The sequence below is a fragment of the Dipodomys ordii genome, unplaced genomic scaffold (genome assembly GCF_000151885.1).
Source record: "Dipodomys ordii isolate 6190 unplaced genomic scaffold, Dord_2.0 Scaffold126, whole genome shotgun sequence".
NCBI classification, from domain to species: domain Eukaryota; kingdom Metazoa; phylum Chordata; class Mammalia; order Rodentia; family Heteromyidae; genus Dipodomys; species Dipodomys ordii.
The window spans coordinates 7,325,014-7,330,085 of record NW_012267342.1 but is presented as its reverse complement, the minus strand read 5'-3'; the positions used below and the strand labels follow the sequence as shown (position 1 = coordinate 7,330,085).

The window sequence follows — 5,072 nt, the reverse complement described above, 5'->3', positions numbered from 1 at the left end:
TTGGTGGGAGTGTAAACTTGTTCAACCACTTTGGAAAGCAGTATGGAGGTTCCTCAAAAGACTCCACATAGAGCTCCCCTATGACCCAGCAATGCCACTTTTGGGCATTTACCCAAATGTTTACAAACAAGACCACCCTGTACATCACCTTTATAACATTTTTTAAACCAGAACTGGAGCTCTGCTCACCAGCTTTGAGTGAGAGGAGGTAATGTCACGACCGCCTGGACCAGCAAGGAAGAGGCGACACCAAGCTCTTCTCTCTGCAGTTTATTCAGGACCTTTGAGCAATCTTCTAACTGACTGACCCCGGGGAGAATCCCACACAGCCTTAAGTACCAGCTGGGTAGCCAACCCTGATACGCCACGTGGGAACCACCAATAGGTCCAGGTGCGGGAAACAAGCCAGATTCTATGCCTTAGCCATATAAGGAGTTGTTTACCACAGAGAGCACTCGCCATCGGGAAGGCAGAGGGCGGAAGCCAGCGCCATCTTTAAGGTGCAGCTGCACGCAGCTCTCTACAAGGTAAAGTGTACATTTCTTTTTAGATGTCACCTCTTCCCTCACTGTCTCACAGTTTTTCCCTCCTGTTCCCACCCAAAAGTTGTATAGTTCATTTTCAACTAGTGTCCAGTGAGTACCAATGATGCATTTGTTCACCCTTACCCCACCAAAGACAGACAAATGAACAAACAAGACAAAAAGGAAAGAAAACAAAAAAGTAACAAAACAAAAAGAAGTTCCAGCTTCTTTTGGCTGGTTCATGGAGAGATAAGTATCTCCTGGGCCTTGCCTCTCAGACTGGCTTCCAACAGGAACCCTCAGATGCCAGCTTCTTGATGGAAAGGTTTCATACAGCCCCTCTTTCTTCTCTTTTTCTCTGTAAGTGAAGATTGAAGCAAAAGGCACCAAAGGTGACCCAGAATCCCGAGGTCCCCCTGGGAACCACGGGCCAAAGTGACCAGCGGCCCCATGAGAGACCCAGGCTCCAAGGAGAGGAGAGACTGGCCCTCAGGGGCAGAAGGGAAACAAAGGAGACGTAGGTCCCACTGGTCCGGAAGGGCTAATAGGCAACACTGGACCCTTGGGGCTCAAGGGCTTACCTAGTCCTGTGGGTCTGATTGGCAAGCCAGGTCCCAAGGGAGAAGCTGGACCCATGGGACCCCGGGGTGAGCCAGGAGTTGGGGGAATATGAGTATTGAAAGGAGATTCCCGCCTTACCCAAAAGTGCTCTTACTGTGGGTCTCACAGGTCTAAGTAAGTTTCCTTCTCCTGATGTTCCCATTGTGTTTGATAAGATCCTATACAATGAATTTAACCATTATAACGTCGCCACGGGGAAATTCACCTGCCACGTGGCCAGAGTGTATAATTTCACCTACCATGTCACTGTGTTCTCCAGAACAGTGCAGGTATCTTTGGTGATACCTGGGGTAAAAGTCCTGCACACGAAGGATGGTTACATGAGCTCTAAGGATCAGGCTTCGGGCGGGCTGGTTTTAGAGCTGAAGCTAGGGGACCAGGTGTGGATGCAGGTGATGGGAGGAGAGAAGTTCAATGGCTTGTTTGCCGATGAGGACGACGACACCACGTTCACTGCATTTTTGTTGTTTAGTAGCTCATGGTGGAGACTTGGCCCATCTACTGCTTCTCCTGGCAGAATTAGGTTGGTGATGGAAGCGATAGGATGATTTGATGAGAAAAGTTCCTCAAATTAGTGAGTGCCATCCTCTTTGTGTCATCCATCTCTTCTGGATGCTTCCATAGGCTCTGTCCCCGGAGAAGGGGAACTGGAGTTTGTGCTGCTGCTTTCTTTTCGCACCCATTCTTCTGTGAGAATTCCGAGGTCTTTTCCCACATTCCATTCACGTGGCTGGGAAGCGCGAGTCCCGTCAGTTCCTCACCCCATGTACCTGTTCTAGTGTGCATTTAAAATGGTGCACAATTGCCTTGAAAAATTTCAATACGATGCCATGCATTGATTAAAGTATTTTTACGACTGTCAGCAGCGAAGCAGTGTAAACAAATGCTGTGGTATTCTCAGCTACATCACTCTGAAGCTTAATGATGTGCTCCTAGCTTAGAGCAGGTTACATGAAGTTTAATTTACAGTAATCTACCTCAGCCTAATGGAGGGAAAACTAACCTCTATAACTGGTATTTGGCCACCTTCCAGCATGCAATAACTCAAGAGTGACATCTGTCTCTGAGTTATATCTCCCCCCCACTAGGAGAGAGAAGGGAGAGGTTATGTTGTATAAAAACTCACAACCCCTTTCAATTTTTGCTTTTTCTTTGAAATATCATTTGCCATACCTTTGCTCTCAAACTGCGATCACAAAGGGCTTTGATAGTTAATTGTGAGTGGGAAAATAAGCCTGCACATTGTCTACCTACTTTTCTCTCTCTATCTACTGTGTTAGTCTTTCTAGACTTAGCCTCAATGAGTCACGTATTTTAAACCTTTTATTCTAACTACTTAACAGTCTACGCAAACACAGAATTTAACTGCATCTGTTGTCTATTTTCCTGTCTCACAGCTACCTAAAATGCCCTATTCTTATCTTTGTTTCTACCCACTTGTCTCTTTTAGGTAAAAACTCTTCTTTATCCTTAATTGCTTTCCTATACATTTTTTCTCGAATCTCATTGCTGTCCTTAGAATAATACTTCTTGAATTTCTGGTACTTGCAATTTTACAAGTATCCTGGTAAAAATGAAACACTCATCCAAGTAACTTGAGCTTAAAGAAGAAATATAGTTTAAGAAATCAGTTGTAATCCCAGAAGAAGATGGAGTAGCCTACTAAATAATACAGATCAAGGATATTGTGTTACTGTTTTGAAGTCAGAATTTAGCTAGTATTTTTAAAATGAAATCTGAGAAACTCTGCTGGGAAACACCAAAAGAAGAGTTCCACACAAACAACGGAACAATCTCCTTTGCAAAATCCAGCCAGTGTGAGAGAAAATAGTCTAGAGGTTCTGATTTTGACTATTCTGATAAGAAATGACAATTAAGTGATCTTACAGCCAAGACCAGAGTGAAAAGTTCTTATATATGAGCTCAAAAATCTTCAGCTTAGAAATTTCAGGATGACTAGAATATTAAAGACAAGCATAAACCAAATAGGGGAAAATTTTGAAGATACAGAGACTAGATAAACAAAAAACTATGCAAATTAAGTTTTATTATCCACCACACTAATATTACTAAAACAGCAAGACAACATAGTACCAATTGCTCAGAGAATGGAAATACATTTTCAGAAATTAAAAATAAGAAAAGAAAAACTAAGATGATTTAGATCCAAGTCTGAGGATTTGTCCCAGAAAATACAACAAATAATAACAATTAAAATGGTAATAAAACTTAAAAATGTATTAAAAACACACTACTACTAAAGTACAGAAGCTTTAATATCTGTATTATTGGAAGTATAGGAAGGAAAACAATCGCTATATTTTACTTAAAATAATGAAATTGATTTCCAGAAATGGAAGGAAACATGATTAACAAAAGCATACATTTAGCACTTTGACACATCAGCATGGAATTTGAGAGCTGGAAGTAAAGGGAATGTTCTAAAAGAAACACAAACATTATATGCGAATAACTGAACAACATGAAACCAGAATGTAATGGAAGATTGATAATCTTTGAAGTTCTGAGAGAAAATGATTTCTGACCTAAAATTCTACACTCACCAAAGCAGTTAATTAAATGTGTAGATGAGAAAGGGGCTATTTTTGGACATCCACACTCTTTGAATTTATGCCGAGGCATTCTTTTCAGGATAATACTGCAAAAATAAATACTAGAAACACAAATTCAAATAACAGGGAATCTAGTAAGTAGAGAAGGAAATTGCAGGACTGTAGCATGATGGAAAGACGAGTGCAAACATACCAAATGGGAGCAGGTTAAGAGGCCTAGAAAGCAATCTTCAGAAAATGAAAAGGTTAGAATATTTATGGTGATGGGACGATCCTTATTTTTTGGAAAGAAATTAATATTAGTCTACAAAACTTATGAGAACAAAGAAATATTTAAGAGACAAGAACAGTAAATTATAGTTGTTCAACAAAAAGGAAAAATTAGGGCAGGGAATGTCGCTTAGTGGTAGAGTGCTTGCCTAGATTGCATGAAGCCCTAGGTTCGATTCCTTAGCACCACAGAAGCAGAAAAAGCCAGAAGTAGAGCTGTGGCTCAAGTGGGAGAATGCTAGGACTTGAGCAAAAAGAAGCAGCACAAGGACAATGCTTAAGCCCTGAGGTTAAGTTCCAAGACTAGCAAAAAGGAAAAAAAAAAAAGAAAAGTTATGGTAGTCTACTACAAAGCTCAACTATAAGTAGTAATTATGAACACATAAAAAACTAAAATCTGTGCAACTATAGTATAAACTATAAACATATAGAAAAAGGTGAAAGACAGGGTTGTGGGAGAGGCCATATGTAAATTCTGGGAGGTGGTTGAATCAGAATTGAGAGAAGTGTACTAAGTTCTCTTTTTAGTAACAGGAAGTCACCATGTACTACCTACAACAGAAAAATCGATTTAAAGGCAAAATATTATTTAAAATTATAAATTAGCAGATTTGTCAGGGTTTAAAGAGGAATGCAAAGATTTTTAGAGGATTGCAAGTAAAAAATGCCTTGTAGAAGAAGCTGCATTTATGTACAACTGGTAAAAATTAAAATAAAATTCAAAAATTCAATTAACTAAATCTGGTACAGTGACTAGTACCTATAATCCCAGTTACCCAGCTAGTGGAGATTAGAATTTATTTGAAGCAAGACTAAATGTGAGCCTATTTCAATTAGTAGCTGGGTATGATGGCAGTGCTTGCAATACCATCTACACTGGAGGCTTCAATATAAGAGCATGATGGTTCTGGTCACAGAGGAATAAACACTGGACACTATCATGAAAATGAAGCAAAAGGAGCTGAGGGATATGATACAAGTGGTAGAGTGCTTGCCTAAAAGGTTGAGGCTCTTAGTTAAAAATCTAGTAAAACACACACACACACACACACACACACACACACACACCTTATTCAAATAACTA

General features: G+C 40.1%; 1 pseudogene; it reads left to right on the top strand.

The window, feature by feature from the left end:
• The window catches only part of LOC105996086, a 71,288-nt pseudogene extending 69,353 nt beyond the window's left edge, over nucleotides 1-1,935 (top strand).
• Nucleotides 1,936-5,072: the final 3,137 nt, after the last annotated feature.